This window comes from Amblyomma mixtum, chromosome 6 (genome assembly GCF_055824585.1).
Source record: "Amblyomma mixtum isolate Tamu chromosome 6, ASM5582458v1, whole genome shotgun sequence".
NCBI classification, from domain to species: domain Eukaryota; kingdom Metazoa; phylum Arthropoda; class Arachnida; order Ixodida; family Ixodidae; genus Amblyomma; species Amblyomma mixtum.
In genome coordinates, this window is record NC_143017.1 from 150159860 (window position 1) to 150180139 (window position 20280).

The 20280-nt window shown below is 48.0% G+C and overlaps 1 protein-coding gene across 1 annotated transcript in view; it reads left to right on the forward strand.

Moving 5' to 3' along the window:
• Positions 1–1438: 1438 nt before the first annotated feature.
• Positions 1439–20280, forward strand: part of LOC149340755 (uncharacterized) — a 42490-nt gene continuing 23648 nt past the window's right edge. The window contains exon 1 of the mRNA XM_089551176.1: positions 1439–2576. The gene's annotated coding sequence lies outside the window, so the exon portion shown is untranslated. The remainder of the gene's footprint in view (positions 2577–20280) is intronic.

Below are 20280 nucleotides of genomic sequence, written 5' to 3' on the forward strand. Positions count from 1 at the left end.
TCTCTTCAGTCTTTGCGCAAGTCTTTTGTTCTTGACATTTTGTCGCTCTTTTGTTTGGGGGACTCAACTCGCGAAGTGTACCCCGTCTAAGCGGCTCATTTTGTCTGGTTTTACATTAAACGGAATCAGATGAAGAGATGTGCTTGCGTCATAGAGCTCCGTGAAGTGAGGAACAGATCCACAAATTGCGACAGTGAAATTGAGTGTAGGCAGTATGCAAGCTCTCAATGCCTTCTCTGAACTGTGACGTCAGGACTGGAAGAGTCAGCAGTCCAATAATCGAAAACCTTTACCTAGTATCCCATTGGGCAACATTCAGGTCACAATCTTCCGGCATCACAAAAGCGCCGATCTAGAAGGCGGGTTTCTCTTTTCAGAAGTCACAATGGCAGGAAGTTTCCTCAAATCAAAATTTCAGAAACTAATGTCCCGCACTTTAACAAGCCTTTTTTAACCGACTAGGCCTAATCTTCGAAGTATCTTATCTAAAGGAAATAAAGAAAGATAATGTGTCCAGAGGAGAAGAGAGCTGAGCGAAGACACAAAGGCCATCCATCCCTACGTCTTCTATGGCGTCTAGCGTTAAACTCGCAACCCGTTTAAAAGCCGTGCGGGCAAAGCAAAGGCTATATACCTAACATGATGTACGATGCCTTGCTTCAAACGAGCACCTTCTTAAAAACATCTCCGACGGTCTGCTGCGCGCAAGCATCTACGAAGCTCGTTAGAAGTTCACTTTTTTCTCTCGCTTTTTTTCTGCTCCTTCCTGTTCGTCTACAATGGAAATGAAGTCGTCGTAACGTCCGTGGCATCCTTAGTTCGGACGCTTTTCCTTTCGTTGTTTGCTTCATTTCCTACTCCGCTTCATCAACGCCGCTTTCGTTTGCCTTGCATACAGAACCACAATTAGGAAAGGAACACTTTCGTTCATACATCTCTCGGGAACCATAAATAGCCAAACATCCGTGAACCGGAGGACAAAGAAAAAGAGAGAATAACAGCAACGAGTGTGAGGAAGACGGGTCTTCGTTGTCCAGAGCCGACATGGAAACTCGCATGCGAACTCTGCCGCCTGGAGAGAACGAGAGGGAAAAGAAAAAGGAAAGCCAGAGGCTGCTAATGAACAGATAGAGAGAGATTCTCGTAAAATGATGTAAAAAAAAAATGAGAAGAAGAAAAAGGCGAGATTTCCTCAGGCAGGCAGACAGCAGCAACACCAGCAGGTGGACGCAGCCACGCGAAGGAGAGGCTGAGCGAGAATGAAGGAGAGGAGGAGAGCAACAAAAGAGCGGCCGACGACGCGGCAGCCTCCGCGTTGCACGCGGGTGGCGCAGCGCCGAGGAGTGGACACGACGCCCCGCTGCTGCCGCTGGCGCACGGGGCACCGTCATCATCCGCCACCCGAAAGAAACAGAAGAGAACAGAGAGTAGCCGAGAGAGAGTGGGTCTTCCTCCTCTCCCGCCCTGGTACAGCTTCCTCTCTCCCCTTCCGATGAAGAGGAGAGGGGCGTCTCCTCGGAGGACGGCTCGTTGGCTGCCTGCCCCTCAAAGGAAGCTCCACGGGAATCACGTGCAAATCGTGAGAACGCCGGACGAAGACGACGGCCGCTGGTGTGTTGCGCCGGCAGCGCTTGGACGTCGCCTCTGCCGTCGCCCTGAGCAGCGCCGACGACAGTGACCGATATAGACGCCGCCGACGCAGGACCCACGAGGAGTGCGCCGGAGGACCTCTCCTGAGAAGAGGCACAGCGTGTCAGTGAGGACAGCGATCGAATCGCTTGCTTGCCGTGTGACGTTGTCTTGGTCGAGCGACGAGGACATCTTACTTGACATGCTGAGGAGTGGGTGATTGTTAGTTCCGTTGTATTGTGTGCCCGCTTTAAGCACTGACATTTTCTGCCCTGCGCATACCTAAGTAGAAGGAAATGACTCTTTGAGAGCGGTTGCTATCAGTGGAAACCTATGTGGCGGCGTCCGTAACAACTGCCAGTATCTTAGCCTTGAGATAGTCAGACCCAGCGTGCCATTGATCATCACCCACCTATTCAACCGTTTGTCTGGAGATATGGAAATGTTGACCTATCAGCTTTATTACGCTGTTGCTGAAACCACGAGCGACGGGTGTGCTGCAAAGCTCAGCTTTTATCGCCACTTCCTCCGCTGTTTTTTCTCGATCACTGCAATGACGCAGCGCTGCTTCTGACGTCAAGAACGGGAGAAAACGTCTTTCGCCTGTTCGCCGAAGCAATTTTGCGAGTGAAGACAAACACTCTTGCGAAGTCACAAAGAACAGAAGCTCATTGTCTTTGGTTGATTTCCTTAACCGAGGCTTCCGTCGAGAGTAAATGCTCGAGCATAGTCACTTGCTTGTGCAAGATTACTGGTTGCCAGTTTGTCGCCTTGTGAACTGTGTACTGGTAGACCTAATTGAAGGCAAGGCTGAAGGACTCTTTGGTCATTTGTTGTGCGCTGAAGAAAGTCCCGGCGGCACCTGATCGAGAGAAGCAAGTCGTGCAGCTTTTGTGCAGTGACGACATGTGAAACAATGGGACTCAACGAGCTTTCCGTCAAGAAGGGTAAGTTATCTTCCTGGGTACAAACAATTTACGTATGAAGTGGAGGCTATATGTAGTCAGGCAAGCGCGTCTTTTCATATGTACTATCAGCGTCAAATGAAATGCGAACAAAACACCTGAAAGGCGAGCCCAAAAAATCAAGCATATTAGCGGTTGGAGGTGAAATACAGGCGTGGCCTATTAACATTTCAGAAGAGCGGTCTTTTCGGCTTCGATGGGGAAATCAACTGCTCATGTATTTTGCCTCCCTAGTATAATATCTGCGAATTGTGCTGTTCGCGTTTCAATTGGCTTGTTCGCGTTTCAATTGACGCTGATAGTACACACTTTACTTATGCGTGTGATATTCTTTAAAACAAAAAGCTAGAGTTATTGCGCCAAAATTGCTACCGCGAATATTATTGAGTCTCTTCGTTTCATTCACGTTGGACTGCACGGTTCCTGAGGTCTACGATATGCGAAGAACTATTTGTGCGAATTTTTTCGGGATTTCTCAACAAGCATCCTTCCTTCCCTAAATGGGTAATAACTTCATATCTGAAATTACAACTTACACCAGTGTTCTATCAGGCGCATGCAACTGATAACTAATCACAGCTGCGTAGTGGAGGCCGGTGTTAATATGAAACTGCTTTAAAAGCAGCTGCAAGTAGACACTACCTATGATCATTAAGAGTGTTTGAATTGGGTTAGTTGGTTATCATCACGGTTTTGCACTGTTGGGCTTCTGAAAAAACTTTTTCAAAAGCTCAATAATGCAAGACCTTGACTGGCTATGATGAATGCGCAAACGACATCTTTCTGAAGCTAGTTTATTTTTTATCGTCCTTGCTTAAAAATACTGCCATGATCATGATCAATGCGCAAGCACGCCAAAGACGTCTAATGAACAAAAGAATACATTCATGTTTTTGGGTGATCGTGGAGGCCGAGGTAAATCCGTCACATCCTGGCCTGCTTGCTGCGTCGAATACATTCTTCCTATTTCTTAAAGCAAAGAATGCTGGGTGGAACGAAGGCAGTTTTGTCTTATCTGTTTTATTAAATCATAGTCAACGGCACCATTCGGGTAGTGTTCGCTGAAATAGATGCAATTTGTTCTTTTTTGGTGAACGCTGACGCGAGTTTTGAGGAGGGTCGCTAAACAACGTAGGAGATGCCACTGCAGCACACATACGGCGCCTTGCGAAATAAACGTACAAAACAAATAGTCTGCTCCAAACCGGCGTGCTTTACGACCTTCTTATCTATAAAAGAAACGAACACGTGAACTGTTTGTTTAAACGTTGTCCGTCATGGCTGGTCGCCAGATGACGCCGTATCTTTGCCGAAACGTCTCCGTAGTATATGCCCTCCCCCAGCATTCTTTTCTGCTCTTCGCTCCGGATGCCAGACAGCACGCGTCATAGTAGTTCCACCTGGTGGTGAGCGTGAAACATCTGCCGCGCTGTGAAGGTAGCAGATGCCTCCATCGCCCAGCAGGGGGGAAGAGGCCCCGCATACACCGCAAAAGCAGTTTCTTCGCCGGGCGCGCTCACCTCCAAGGAACTACGTATTCCAGGACAAACGTTGAATCACAGCACGTAGAAAGCGTACCTGTACATGTAATGCTTAAACAGCGACTTGGCACCAGGGACCTTAGTGGCAGGAAGTGGCGGCAGGCTTTCTTTTGTGGTGACGGCCACCGTCGTAGTAACTAAAAAAAATAAATAGGGGAGTTCGCGCTTCTCACGCGCGGCGAGAGTAGTCAAGGCAAATGAGGAAATAATACGTATCCTCGCGCCAACGATGTAATGACAGCTAAGCGAGTACTGAGGACAAAAAAGCAGCAGCGCAACGCATTGAGTGCGGTCTACCGTATCCAAAAATTTTGGACAAAAACATTTTTCAGTGGGAAACCGTCTATATGCACAATTTTTTCATATAATGTAAGATTTCACTATAACAATCATTATATCCGCAGATCACCTGACGGCATTCGAATTTTTTTTTCTATTACTGTTCTTGCTATCTTCAAAAGCGTTCGCCATTGGTTTTCTATTAGAGACTTAACTGTTTTTTTTGTTTTTTTTTTAATGCGATGTTTATTGCCTCAGGGCATAAAACGGCATGTAATGATAAATGAGGATGCCTAAATAAATGAGTAAAGGTTCGCTGATCTAATGAAATCGAGCAGTGAACGATGATGAGGTCCTTGTGTCCAAGCGGTGTATGACGCACTGTTCTCGGGCGAAAGACCCGCTGCCGCCAGGTGCCGAATTCTTGTAGGCTTCAGCGCCGGGCAAACCCACAGCAGGTGGTGAATGTCGGCCTCAAGATTTCTGTTCTTGCAGACTGGACACCCGGGGCGGGGAAATACACCTTCAAATTGCGGCCACTTTCGTGTAACGGCTGGAGTTAGGGCAACCCCGGCCCGGATCCTCCGAAGCGCAACCTCCTCTGCACGGGTAAGACCACGGGGGAGGGTTACCGCACACGGAGACTTAACTGTTCGATGCGGTTGATGAAAACACTATAAAATTAAGATTTTGATACATATCAGAAGAATGACCATTACCTTGAATGTATCCGCAACAGTACCTTAAAATTTTCTAATTTTAAAATGTTTGCCCGAGAATGTGGGACATGTATGAAACCGACCGCTCACCTTTCTCCTGTTTTAAACTATAATTAATGTTTGCTTGGGTGTAGAAGAAAAAGAAACGGGTTCTTAACCGCTGTCTGGTCACACTGCGAGCTGTATGAGATCGTCGACGTCGGCTCGTCGGAGTCAAACACATAGTCTAACGCGATTTGGAGATGATCACTTCAGGCTTAACCTTTTCCATTAAACTGCTGTAACGTGGTTTATTTTCGCAAGAACGCTTCGTCGAATACATGAGCTTAGTTAGCCGAAGGATTCCTATATTTTGCACCGTCTTGTTTGTAGCGGACTGAGTGACCGTCACTACAGGAAAAATTTCTTCGTCCGTTACAGCCGGGACGAACGTGATAACCTTCACATCGCGCTAGACTGTACTTTAGAACGCGAACTCCTCAAATGAGAGGAAAGTGCCCTCTACAAACATGACTGAGCTTTCCTTCATTGATGCGCAACTTCCACGGTGGGCAAACTCGTGGCGGCTCTATGGTCGTGGCTTAAGACAGGGCCATCGTATTTTCAGTAATCCTATTCAAACAGCTGCTCTTTGTTCTTTCTGTTTGTACCAGGTACTCATCTTCGCCTTAGTTGTTTGTCACGAGCCTCATGGGCGGCAGGTTCCCAGGCAACACACCTGCTGTCTCGTGCACCGCTTCCTTGCACGCCGCGCGGCAAGAGGATTCATTTACCCCGGTCGGTCAGGAGTACGGAGATACGCCGGCACCCCACGGTGAGGCGGTAGTACGCGTGTGCGGCATGGGAACGGAGGAGCAACGTGCTCTGCTCGCCAATCGGGGAGTCCCCCCCCAAACCTTGCGAGAACATCGCACGGGGCGATCTGACTAAAATGCAATGCACTACGTGTGTGTGCTCCGGTCTTGCGCGAGGCGTATGAAACATGCAACGAGAACCAGGATGATTAACGTTCCTCGGCGGTTTCTCTTTCCTGTGCTTCCGCTGGAACAGCGTGTACGTGAAAGTTTAGGAGAAAGCGAGCAGCCTTTGAAGATGGGGAAGCAGCGAGGACTATCCTGAATTCTCGACTTGTTGAAGTGCTATCCTCAATGACGCTGCACACAGTTTCTTCCATATATAGCCGCTTTATTGTCTGTGAGAAGAAAATGGCTGGCATAATTATATTGCTTCCTGTGGTCCTGCTGTTGTACTGCTGTTTTATCCTGAACGCTCTTGCACAAGTGTGAAGTCACGAAGAAACAACTGATGGTACCAACAAACCCCTCATCGTCAAAAATAGAGGAATGTCTGGGGTCATCGAAAAAAAAAAAAGAAACAGAACCTGAAAGTGAGAAGAAAGCGCCAATGCCCTTTGATGAATGGTAACATAACTATGATGGATATTTATCGCGATTCTGATGCCCTAGATAAGCACCATCGACACTTCTGGGAAGCGAAGCCAAACGTTGACAGATGTCCAGCAGCGTTCATTCGCTTGACTCAAGCAATTACGCATTTCAGGAGCATATATCCCTGAACAGCATTATCACTTCACGGAGTTAATCTTTAATAGTTAATTCTTAATGAGTTTCTACTCGTTAGTGCAACACAGTGGTAAGAGGCATGTCATACAGTATAATGGAGAACTCATCACTTTTACAGACGACCTGGGGTTCTTCAGCGTTAACGGAAATTTGGGCCACACGGGTGTCTTCGCATTTCGCTTCCACCGAAATGCGGATGCCGCCGCCAGGACTGGTCCCACGAACTCGTACCCAAAAGCCGAACGCCATAAGACGCCGAGCCACCGCGGCGGGTCAGAACCATTCCGCTTGTCAAACCGGCCGGTTGCTCCGTTCGCTCGTGAAGTCGTTACACCTCGTTTCGCGGCGAAACAGCGGCGTGGAAGGCGCCGAATGGAGTCCGCATAACGTGAAGCGGGACACCTGGTAACAACGCGACCGTTTCCGCGCCGTTATTACGCGTCCAGGGCACATGCCGCGCCGCGTCGCTTCCTTCCGCGAGGCGTTCGGTCACGACTCGCGGCGACGGCGGGGCGCGTTATGGAAATCATTTCCCCCATACGAGAGCGAGAACCCCGCGCGGTCTTTTTTTACCACACGCACTCGAGTCGTGCGCGGACACGAGCAGCAAGCTGCACTCGCGTGTGCGAAGCCACATTGGGTGCGCCTCGAATTTATGCGTGTATAAGGGGCGAGTCGCAACGCCTCAACACTGGGCCGCAGACCACGGAAAGAGACCGTAGTTGCATGCCGATATAACGGAATTGCTCACCCCATGGTCACGGAATGCCCCACGACTAGATGTTGAGAATGTCAATTTGCTAATGACGAGGTATATTTATATTTGCCAAGCCACTCAGGCAGAACTCTCGCTACACAAGACACTATGGCCTCTACACCCTGCAGGAGTCTCAAACTACGAGAACCGCATCAGCAACCTTTCTGCCTCACGTGGGCCCACAGACAGAAAGAACAGAAGAAGGCAATGGGGAAAGGACAGCGCACCCATCACGTCGCATATATGACCACTGCAATTCTTCTGACGCCTTGGAAGTAGAGGAACTCAAACGATGACTCACAGGCGGGGATAATACGAAGGAAATAATCCACGACCCTTCATTTACACACTTTGTATGCTTAGTTGGTGACTTGGAAGACACGGTGATCAATCGGCATTCGTAAAACCCTGAACAACGATAAAGAGATGGAGCACGGATGGAAAGGAAACCGCGATGTTCCTGGCACCACGCTTCCTAAACAGAGGTTAAAATATTTAGGGTTTGCGGGCCCCAAGTATAGGAGTAACAGATCGGAAGCGCCCCAGGCAACGTTGCATTCGACGATGGCGCCCATCCAACTAAACACCATGCAGACAGTATTAGTGTAGATACCGAGAGCCCTCTTAGGCGAAAAGAACTAAACGTGTCGCAGGGTTACTCTGGAAACTACCTGTGTTGACACAGCCAATAGTCCCTGAAAGGACTAACCGTTACTCCCTTAAAAGCTAACCCCCGCTGTATGTACATTAGCCGCAGTGAGTCTTCCTGCTGACTAACAGTTCTTCGCGAGGACTAAGTGTTGCAGTTAGGGCCACTTTTTACGGTTTCGACTCACAGGAAACCGTCATCGCGGCTCATCGACCTGCTGCAAACACATGGCGCCGTCTGATTGGAAGTCAGTGAGAGCCGCCTCTGTCTTGCAGTAGGCTTCACACGGCTGCTGCTGATGATGATGTTTCGGGAATAATGGAGATGATAATGACAACGACGAAGATAATGTCAGCAGGAATGAGTACAACAGCTGCGGCGGCAATTATGCGCACTCGGAGCTTTCTCTCAACAAACGTTCTCGATTACCAGCAATAACACTGTCCTTCCATATGGAGTTTTCAAAATCTGCCTCGATATGATATCAGTTAAAAGCTACGTTTCGTCAATGTCTTCGTTCGCTTGTGTTAACATGCTTTGCTTGAAAAATTATTCGGCCGCAAGCAAATGGTGGTATACAAAGTTTTTGCTGCTTTCTGTGCGCCTTTGTGTTTATACCTGTGTGTACAGGTATATCTTACATAAAATGGAATAAAGTGCGAGCCTTCAACCAATTGTTAGTAAAAAAATAGGAGTGACACGCACGCTTCTTTTTGTTTGCTAAGTATTTTTCCGCTGGTGTTAAAATAACCACAAGACAGTTTCAACTTTGCAGAAATAAGAACAACCACGTTCTTGTGCGCCAACTGAGCGTTCCCTTTAATACTGGAGCAGACTGTACGCGCGTGAGCGCACAGCCATGTATGCGGCATGCGTGCTACCTGCTTTTCTTAACGCTGGACAAGCACTATCTCGCTTAGTTTTTTGCACTTGTGCACTGCGAATGATACCTCGCTCGTAATGACTGGTATGGAGGCGGCAAACAGGTTAAAATATCGCGCATAAATCGCGCAAAAAAAAAAAAACTGTGGTGACATTAAAGCGTTTCGATCGAGCTTTAAGTCGTATATATCTCTGCGCATTACTGCGTTTTGAGGAAAGATTATTATGACGACTTTTGCCAAAGGACAACATACCACGCTCAGCTCAGCAAGTATGCGAACTCCTCAGGTTAAACTTCCTGGGTGGATGCGAAGGAGGCTGTAAAGAAAGCAAATGCCCGGTATCTGTCTCGCTCTGGATAAACACCTTAAGAGACTATTCATAAGACACACTTTTCATGTTTCAAAGGTTGCGGACGAAGCCAATGTTATAAGGTGCGAGGCAGGTAAACTGCGCCCTTTTCATTCCTGCCTTTTACTTAACAGCCAAACTTGCATATTTTTGCTTCTGGCGTATATATGATTTCATTCTAATGGCGTTTATAGGGTGTAAATTATGCTATTATGCTTGTTCTTTAACAGTTGTAAATTTTTTAGAAGTCTAGCTACCCTAAAACCACATGCAGAAACTTTGCGAACAAAATCTCAACACGTCCAAAGTGCCGGTTTGCAAGTACTTCAGGCAGCGATTGAAACGACAATAAGAGAAAAAAAAATATGCTTTTTTTTGTGTGTAGAATATATGTAAGCTTGTGGAAAAAAAAAACAGCGCAGAATTAAAAAGCAGGGTTGGCCCATTTGCAGCGCCTCCTATTTGGAAGGCAACAGCTGCATCTCAGGATCATGGGGATGTGCGCAAGCTATTTTATTTCTTTTTGTTGAATGTAAGCAGTAGCTTTACTCTCACGATAATGTTATAAGGTTTCTCTTTTTTTATTATTATTTCTGGGACAAGGATATATTGCTGGTGATTCCAAGATCACAGCTGTGGTGTATGTCCTTTGCGCGCCCCATTAAGATGGTTGCGAAGTGCAAAACCGCCCGTATACTCCCATTTCATTGCGCGTTAAATAACCCGCCATGGTGGTCCAATATGGCCGTCCTAATGGTACCTCGGCTTGCACAAGACGACATGGCCCATAGAAATGTAACTACTCATGTGGAATAAAAAATAGCCCTATAGAGCTAAGCCGCTGTACGTAACGCATAGCGGGATCAGGCAGAAACACAATAAATACATACCAAAACGGCCGTCCGGCGTGAGTCGCACATAAAAAGCAATTGGCGGCCGCCGTTCAGGACGGCGCGAACCCCATTGGCACCGGTCGTTCTCTCTGTCGGTCAATCCCCGTGCCCAGCGACATGGTCCGCCTCTGCTGCGGACTATTACACTTGAAATCGATGATGATACCACTCACTCCCTCCTCCCAGAACCATGTACAGTCTGCCACGCGCTCGTTCTCAAAGTCATGCCGGTCCGATTCGTGCTCGCGAGTACGCAGACGCATACTGCGCCTTATTAAAATGGTGCAGCGCTTTCGAAGCCACAGCTAGCCATAGCCAGTCAAGGGCCGGATGCGCATATCAGCTGGCGAGTTAGAAGGGGTCATGATTGGTCGGCGCACTGACTAATGTGTAACACTGGTTTTCTACGCCGTGGCCAGCTCACCAGCGCGGGTTAACCACGACTAGCTGTTAAGTGTGAACGGCTCTGTAAATTCGGCGCCTGGTTAGCGAGGCCGGCTGTGGCTTCAACACCGCTGCATGGATTTGTTGAGGCGTTTGGACACAACTGCACAGGCGGAGTGTGGCATCTTAGTGTGGGTAACGATCTGGCGTGCATTTTTGGCCTACCCTTGCGTCGTGAATTGCTGATATATACGATACAAGTGAGAGGGTGTGGTGTGTGACGAATGACGACTGCTTCAGGTTAGTTTCTCACGACCTCTGGAGATCGGCGGGGGTGACTTTCCTGAGGCACCTTCGCGCCGCTGTCACTACTGCAGTGAAGGAGCGGAAAGGTGTTCAGCGAACACGTGTGCTCCGGGAACACCTCCACTCGACCTTTTTCGGTGGCAAACGCTGCGATTGCCCGATTGTTTACATTTATTCGTTGCATCATGCAGTAAGCTACTTTCCACGCGCCTAGATGTCCTCTCCGGTTGTTTCCCTTCTCTTCCAAATGGTTTTCTTGAGGTAATTCATATATAAAAGAAACGCCGATCACTGACTCCTCACATAATAATGATCTGTGAGAGCGGGCCATGCGTTCAAATGCAATTTAATGACTTTCAGACTGCTTATCTGGCGCCGGATGATAAAGTGATATCCTACGAGCAAAAAAAAAATGAAAATGACAACAGGGGCTGTTTTTAAGCTGAGTAAGCTCTCGAATGTGATTCCTATCAAGCCTAGTTGCAATGCTATTACTTCAAATGGGCGAGAACGCTGCTTGCAAGTCCAGTGTTTCGCCACAAACTTGTGATTTTCATAAATAATTCTAGTACGGTACAAATATTTTCTTGTTGTTCCGCTCTGTGGCTCTGCCGGTTCCCTTACTATCATTGCAACCTTAAGAAACAACACGCAACTAATATTTTAGAAGCTGGCGACTTTTTAACTTCACGAAAAAAAAAAGTTAGAAATGCGAGGATTAGAATACCACGCCTTAGGGGTGCGCTCCCGAACCCGACCTTCAAATCAGCTAGCGTTGTTTCGGCCAACATAGAGAGTTAAAGCTGCCCGCCGAGTTTTAATGGTGAATTTCATGAATCGTCTAGACTAAATTCTCGACTCAAGGAGAACGTTGTGTGCGATGTGTACTTGACAGCTAGTTCCTACAATCTCGCCAGGTCTTAGTCAGGCGCCTAGTTCGCACTGTACGCTTAGACACTTCTCTATTTTGACAGCGATGCACATTCATTGTGTGGGCTCATCAAACTGGTAAATAGGTAATTTTTTTTAAAATTAAATTGAGGACAACGCAGCGAGTTATGGAAAGTAAAATGACAGGTATAACGTTAAGAGACAGGAAGAGGTCAGAGTGGGTCAGGGAACAAACGCGGGTTAATGACACCGTGTTCGAAATCAATTTGAAGAAATGGGCCTGGGCAGGGCATGTAATCAGAAGGCAAGATAACATATGGTCCTTATGAGTAACAGAATGAATTCGAAGAGAAGGCAAGCGCAGTAAGGAGCCACAGAACTTTAGTGGGCGGATGAGATTTAAAAGTCTGCAGGGATAAGGTTACATGGCACAGGAGATGGTTAATTGTAGTGGTATGGGAGAGGGTGTTGCTCTACAGTGAGCGTAGTCCCGCTGATAGTGAAAAAGATGATGATGATATAGAGTGCGTACTCTCAGACCACATCCGAAACATGGCTACTCCTGAACACTAAGCTATATATATATATATATATATATATATATATATATATATATATATATATATATATATATATATATATTGCCAAATCCAAATCGCGCGTTACACGCGAACACTGAGAGCGGCTCCTTAGGGTGCGGTTGTGTACACAGCCACTCTGCGGCCGGCGATCTGAATTCCAAGATCGCAGCGAGCGCGCCGCTGCTTGCGTGTCACCGTACACTGCATATACATCCGAGAAGGGGAGGACGTCAGCCCGGGCGCCGCGTACAACAATGGCATATCTCGTACGCACGCCGCGCCGCTGCCACCGCCCCGCCCAACGGCCCGCATCCATGCGAGGAGCAGGGCTGCCTTTCATTCCGTACGGTGGCAGCCCGCGCGACGTCTCGTTCGCGCCCCTTTTATTTCCTATCTCGCTTTGTTTCTTTCGTCTCAGCCTTATCTCGGCGGTGGTGGCGTTGATGATCCACGCACGCTGCGTCGCGTCGCCGTTTATAGACGGAGGAGGCGGCGGCGTTTTCTGGATGCACGTTGAAGATTGCGCTGCGCGTCGAGGGCATTGTGTACGCCCTTCGTTCGTTCCCCCAAGCACGGCTCCGTTATGTTGAAGGGACGGTGAAAGAAACGATGGCCAGAGAAAGGGGTCGGTGCCACGGACCGCCTCGTTTTTATTCGTCGGATTTCATTAATGGTGAGCTCGATGCTATGAAAAGCACTACTACGATCTCGGTGGTCCGTGAAGGCAACAGCTTCGAAAAGACAATCGTGGATGCGGTGTTTATACAGTTGCAAAATTCGTTTGGTTCATGCCCAGGATCTTCAGAGGATGGAGGTGGGAGCCGAGTGTTTTTGCAGAGAATAAAAAGCTGTTTTACACGAACAATTCAGTGAAATGCTGTCCTCGCGTTGGCTTTCCCGCTGCTGTTCGACGCCTGCATAACGGCCGCGGCTTCCAAAGGCCGACCAGAACCCGCTGCCTTCTTCGCACGGAAGAAATTAGAAGAGGAGCGATGAACAACAGTGACCCCTACTAAATTCGGCAAATCAGGTTCAAACCACGACCAAGAGTGCTCATTACAGCGGCAAAGAGTGACTGCAGCTCTAAACATTATCGCTTGATTTAGCACAGCGTTCACATGGTAACAGCGGGATTTTGGCGCCCAAGTGAAGAGGCGCATTTAGCGCAGTCAGCTGCTCTGCAGTGCCAGCCCACATCCTCCTGACCAGCACGTTCAAGGAACATACACTCTGAGGCGCGCCGGTAGCGGCGTCGGCTAGCGGACCGCAAATGAGCCAGTAGCAGCCGCAGAGTAACGCGCGGTGTCTCGTCCTGTTCGCCGAGGCTGCCTGTTCCTCCCGTATTAGGGAAGTAAGGAGGAGTGCTCTGAAACGAAGGCCCCTAAACATTCGAGCCTCCCTCAGCGAGAGGATGGGGAGCGCGGGGGATACGGAAGCACGCCGGCCTGGCCGATGCCACGACTGCGGCTAATTTATACCGAAAGCCTGTGTCGCAGTGTCGGTTCCTGCGACATCCATCCCCTCTCTTTTGCAGTTGGCAGTTCGCGCCAAAGGCGCGCGGAATGGCAGGGTGAGCGCGCCTGTGACGGGACCGAACTTCCGTCGTAGGTGAGCTCCCTAAAGCAGCTTTTCGCTGTATATACGAGTAGGTGCCGAAGAAAGTCGAAGACATACCGTTCTCTAGTTGATCGCTAGCTGGGATTTTCAAATAGGACATCATTCCGACTGTTGCCCAGAACGCGTACGATGATGTTACGAAGTTACAAATAGAACCAATATATCTGCTCTCTATTTCACCCCAAAGCCTATAGGTGTGCGCATAAACTGCTTTGCAAGACCGGCTCTACATATTCTAGGACTTGCTGCACTCTCTGAGTACTGCACTCTCTGAGGCTACACCCTCTGAGTATTGGCTATACTGTCTGATTAAAGTCACTACAACTGTGCCTTTATTTTTGAATAGGCCTCGGCCAGGTCGAATACGTGTTTAACAGCGTTTGCTAAGTTTTCTTCTCTTCTTCGACCTTAGCGGCGCGTTCGCCCGCCCTGACTGACTTCACACGCAGCCGCGTAAATCTTCCCTATGCGAATCAGTTCGGCGCTTTTCTGCGCCGGTACCGAACGCATGCAGCCTCACAGCCACTACTAGCCTAGCGGGGCGCCATATCAGTGTGCCCACTTAGTTCCTATCTAGTGGCGTGTCCAGACACAAGTGCGCGTACCATAGTTTCGATTGCAAAGTGGCCTAAGGGGTCAGGTCAGTTGCTCGCTCCATGCCAGTGTTGGTTCTAGAGTGCTCCACTTGTTCGCCCCAGCTTCCGTGCGCACATCGACTCCCAAACAAACAAGCAAGCAAACCTTGTACTCTCTTCTTTCTCTCTTGTGAACTGTAGGGTAGTACTGACCTTTCTGTGCGACGCGGACATGTTTGTTTCGATGCTCATATTTCTACAAACATGTCACCGTTGACAAACGAACAACAGAACATAAAACGACAAGGACGTGCGCTGACTCAAATTTAAGGACCGTGATCACCCTTCTTGAGTGGCACCAAGAAGGCTCTACAAGTCAAAACAAGATATAGTCTTCAAGCAGAATCATCTTTGTATCAAGACAGAAGGAAAGGATTCGGCAGTAACATGCATTGACGGGGAAGAGGTTGATGTCGATACAGCAGAGTTGCGCTTGGACTGGAAAACAAAGAAATAGCCTATTGTAGCAGAAATCTCGCGATACAGGAGTCTAGAGTTGCTTTTTATTTGCGCCGCAGCTTTTCCCAGTTGAGATGAACCAGTTTTCCAAATACATACTCCTGCTTCAGCGTACTTCTACACTGGACTCTTTCCTTGCTCTCCAATCCAAGTACATCTGTGCCGACGCCTGTGTCAACCTCATTGTCATCAAGACATGCCTCCGGGGTCCTCTCCTGTCAGGGAAGAAGTGGCTTTCAAATAGCAAGAAATGGCCAAAAATTCGATTTTCCAAAAGGAAAAGTATCCGCTTGCATGACTCATTTTCTATGCGGTACCAAAGTTTCTTCGCTGTGGTGAACTGGAAACTAAAATAATATATATTATTTTATCGACCTCGGGGGTGCTGCATAACTTCAAGCGGTCTAAAATCGTCATTTCCCGAACCACGATATCTATGTGGTGCTTCGACCGAGTGTCGCTACATATTGGACTTGGCGGAAATCTTGTTTCGTCTAGAAATCTAGCGCTTCAGCCCGATTCCACTTGCAGAAGCAAACACACAAAAAGCAAACGTTTCAAGGTCTCGCTAGTGACCGTCATGCCCCAATGTTGTCCTTCTCCTCGGTTGCCCCTAGGCAACCGGTGTAGTTGGAGCAGGAGCCAACGCAGCGACGTCTAATCTTGCGCGCGGTTAGCTACATGCTTGATAGTCACGCGTTACTTTGTTTTATGTTCGGACTTCTACGATCGTGGGCCGACGCTCCCCAAAACGAAGTACAAAATGGTACATTTTTACGGTGGTCGCAAGTGAAAGCCGGCAACAGCCAAGCCTGTTATGAAGACCTCTTTGCGGGCTGCAGCGCGTGAATTTGTCGCGGAGAATGTCTTGGACTCGCGTCCGAGCACTTCAGGCTGTACTGGTAGTGCATATGCAGAAAGTGACTCGGTGGCGGCGATGCAAACCGCACTATGGATGCGCAGCCTCGCTCTTCGGAAGCTGTCTCTACACTCTAAACACGAATACACCTATATGGGAGTAAAAAGGGAGTAGTAAGTTGTCCACTAGTTGCAAATCCCTTTTAAAGAAGGGTGTTTTTTACTCCGTTCTGTTTAGACTGTAAGCACGCATCAGCCGAATACAACTAATTCAAGAGGGGCGCCATGCACAGAAAGAGGAAGCTAAAAAACTTCGTTCAGAAAGACAACGACTGCCATCCTGGAGCCTTCTAGGGGAGTAAATGTGATCCTCAACTTTGAATGCGGTTCTCTCAAATATTGTTTTTCTGGCATGTGGCTGACAATGTGAAACCGATTTCTTCGTCCAGGTTCGTTTTTTTTTTATCGCGTTCATTTTATTGCCCTTTTAGAAGCACACTTCAGGTGAATGCGTTCTATATATTTCGGTTTTGAGAATTATAAATTCCTCGTATAAAATTTTGTTTTCATTCTAGAGATGCCTGCAGGAACTATACACCACATCAAGTGAAAACTAAGAATCAGTTTTGTTACCGAAAGAAGAATTAAGCATGTCGTACCCTGTGCATGCAGAAATCCACTAAATGTTAATCCAATTTTCTAACATATTCTGTCAGTCTGCAGGCTTTGAGCAAGGTTCAGGCTAAGAAAAAGTCGAAAAAATTTCCAAGAATTTTATTCATACATAATACGGAAATCGTGTATAAATAGTCATAAAAGCATTACTAACCAGCCTGGGAATTTTTTTTTGTCTAAATTCATCCGAAAACAAAAACATGTTTCCTGAAAGCTAATGATGTACTGGCGTCGCACTGACGATTTATAGTAAGGGAGTAATTACTCATTGACGTCCACCCAAGCGTAGCCATACGGCTACAAACACGGCTACAAACACTGACGATTTAAGTTTCACTATTAACCATTTAGTTCCCTCAAAAAACAAATAATTAAGTGCGAATTATGGTGATGGCAGTTAAAGAATCGAGATGTAATATCTGGACGTCTCAGGAAGTGTTGGTGGGCTAGTGCTTTAGGATGAAGGTTCGAGCTGTGTCATTTAAGTTGCTCATGCATACTGTACAAGGCATGCCCTTTCTGAGCATGCGTGATTGCAGAAACCAATGGCCGTTGCGGTGCATGCGACTAGCAAAATCCGCAGAAGCAAGAAGACCCGATCGAAATCGTCATGGATATCCTGTCACTCAATCAAACGGTACCTCGTCAACGTGAATTAAAGGCATTCAAAATTACTTTTGCACAAGATTTTGCACAGTGCTCCCGACCTGCAGAGACACCTGATAATAGAGCATGTTTGTGGCGGAGGTAAACATGGCTAAGAAAGGGACAGCCAACGGGTAAAGGAGGGGAGGGAACAAGGCGCGTAACAAAAGGTCCGAGCGGTGAGAAGCTATTCTAAAATGTGTCGATACTGAAAGCGATAACCGAAGGAAGAGATAACAACACGAAAAGCGCTAGGAAAACTTGGAGAAAGAAAGGAGGGACAAACGTTCCCAGACACAGTAAAGCCTTGCCTGAAAGAGAGAGAGAGAGAGAGGCGTGGCGGAGGTGTCTTTCTTGGCTGAGGAGGAGGAGGATGAAGGAAAGGAGTGTCCCGGCTGGTCATGCGGCAACGACGGCTCGCTGGGCGCGTGGGAAAACCTCCTCCCTGATGAACTTCGGCCGCCACTGCCGCCGTCATTTTCGCTCTCTTTGCAAACGTGCGTGAGTATGCAGGCAAGCAGCAGCCCGTTTTCTTTTATGGGGCGCAAAATCCACTGGGGCGCGAGCGACGTGGGAACAGAAAGAGAGCACACGCGGAGGAGGGCTGCGCCGAAGCTGCCGGACAAGGCGTCCCTGTGGGCGCATCCTTTGTTTCACCTTTCTCCAAGAGCTGACCATTCACGAAGTTCACCGGGCTCCTGTCTATTCCTCTTTTTATTTGCATCCTTTGCCTATTTTTTTACGAAGCCCCCTGAGAGCCTCGCACGCAGTCACTCAGCCAGGTCTCAGCTTGGACGTTAACCCACATGTCAGACGCGGCGTGGCTGGCTCGCACCTGCCGCGGGGCTACGGCACGCTCAACTGTCGGAAAAAAAGGCGCCGAACAGGGTCTGTCGTTCAAACTAGAGCACGTCGCTGTTGCCGGGTGAAGAGCCGGGGTTTGTGAGCCGTAGTGCAGTCTGCACGGATTGATCACGACGAGCTGGCTTCGTCGGTGGCGCTCCGTTGGTCGAACACCGGGCTCTGCCTTCGCAGTGGTGAGTCTCATGGTACGTCGTTGTTCTGTCCTCGTATACGTGTCAATAGATCTTCGAGCAGTGAGTACGCTTCGTTGTCTGCTGGTCATCTTCGCCGCTCAGAGGATAACGTTCGGTGAGTTATGGCTCCTTGTATGTCTGTCAGGGTGTTAGGGGTTCGGGTGATGTAGGTTTCCGGGTCCTGGGGATCTAGGACGTCCAGATGGGTCACCGTGGCTTCCGGAAGGCGTGCAGGTTCTCACAGTCTGTGTGTTTCGTTGGTGTAGTCTCCTTTTTGTGCTGGTTTGACTGAACATGGTGCTTTTTGGAGGGGGAGGGGAGGGGGGCTTTTTGGGGACCACCCACGGCGTATCGTCTCCGCTCTTTTTTCTATTTGTGAACGACAGCGCCTTTTATGTTTCAGCGCAGTTCTGCATGCTTGTGTTTGTATTCGATGACTACAGCATACTGCTACGTTGCGTTCATACAGAATGCCTCATGACGTCCCCAAGCGGCGCTCCTGTATTGCTTGAAGGAAATACAATGCCTATATGATACACGCATCCTGATAACAGCTGCGAGCCCCCGCAATGAGTGAATAAATCAGCCGCCGTCTTAGCGGAAAACAGCTCCCACGTCGCGTCTCTGGAGAATCTGGGTCGAATTTATCCTACTGAGAGGACTGGCCTGTATTTTCCAGCTTTTTTTTTTATCAGCTGAGAAGCGATCCCACGCTATTTATAAGGCTACGTCTAGTTTACTCGCTTTACCTGCAAGCGTACGGAGATTTCTGGCTAACGTGCACAAATGAAGAAGTGCTTGGTCTATGCTTATGGGTTAGCATTGTGCTATTTAGAACCAACAGATGGTTAAGGACTGAACATAAGGTGTCCATGACAAATATGAGCTAATTATAACGTTCTCGGCATTCTGTGTGACTCATTGACATCATAGTCGTCGGGAAACAAGAAAGGACGTACAAAGGGCATAAGACTATGCCTGCATTCATAACGGGTGACCCAAAAATGACTGACGGATTTTGAAAATCAATAAAAAAAAAAGACGAAATGAGATAGAATTGTATTGTTTGCGGCCTTACGCTTAAGAAATCAGGGAATTTTGTCCCTTCAAAATTCAAATTTAGTTTACATTTCCACCAACAGGTGGCGGGTATTTTCTTTGGAAACTGCGCCTCATTTCAACAAAACTGTCTTCCAGGCGGTGGAACTCTAACACAATAAACACCCACTGCTCAACGGAATAAACCATTTTGGAACAGCGGAATTGCAATCTCAATAGCACACGCTATCAGCTTGACCACGAACAACGGAATGACGAGCTCAAATATGCTCCGTTTTAGCTATACCTGTTCCAGATCGCCTGCAGCGCACCTGTTGGTGGAAATGTACACTAAATTTGAATTTTGAAGGGATAAAATTCCACGATTTCTTAAGCGTAAGGCCGCAAACAATACAATTCTATCTCATTCCGTCTTTTTTTTATTGATTTTAAAAATCCATCAGTCATTTTTGGGACACATGGTAAGATGTCCAGTGCTAGCCACGCCTTCAACGACGCCAGTACGTTTGTGAGCGATGCAAGGCGATCCACGATAGGCGTATGAGTTAGCGGCAATTGTAACAACATCCAGTCGCCCCAGTGGAACATACTGGATATATTAATAATCGCCTGACTGAGCGCTGCTGAGAGCATATGCACTCTCGTTCGCAGACATCATGCATGCTGAGTGGCTGGGTTCGATGTGAGCTGTTCTTGTCTGCGCACCTCGTAAATTTCTATGCGACTGCACTCGCGAGCAGACATTGCCCCCCAGACTCAGCAGCTGGGGACAGAGTTTCCTTTATTTGTAACCAGGAAACCATTACAACGCTCTGGACAGGTGTGATTGGGTCCGTCTGTCCTTGTGATGTTTTGACACGCAGAAGAAATGCTATAGTATACGAC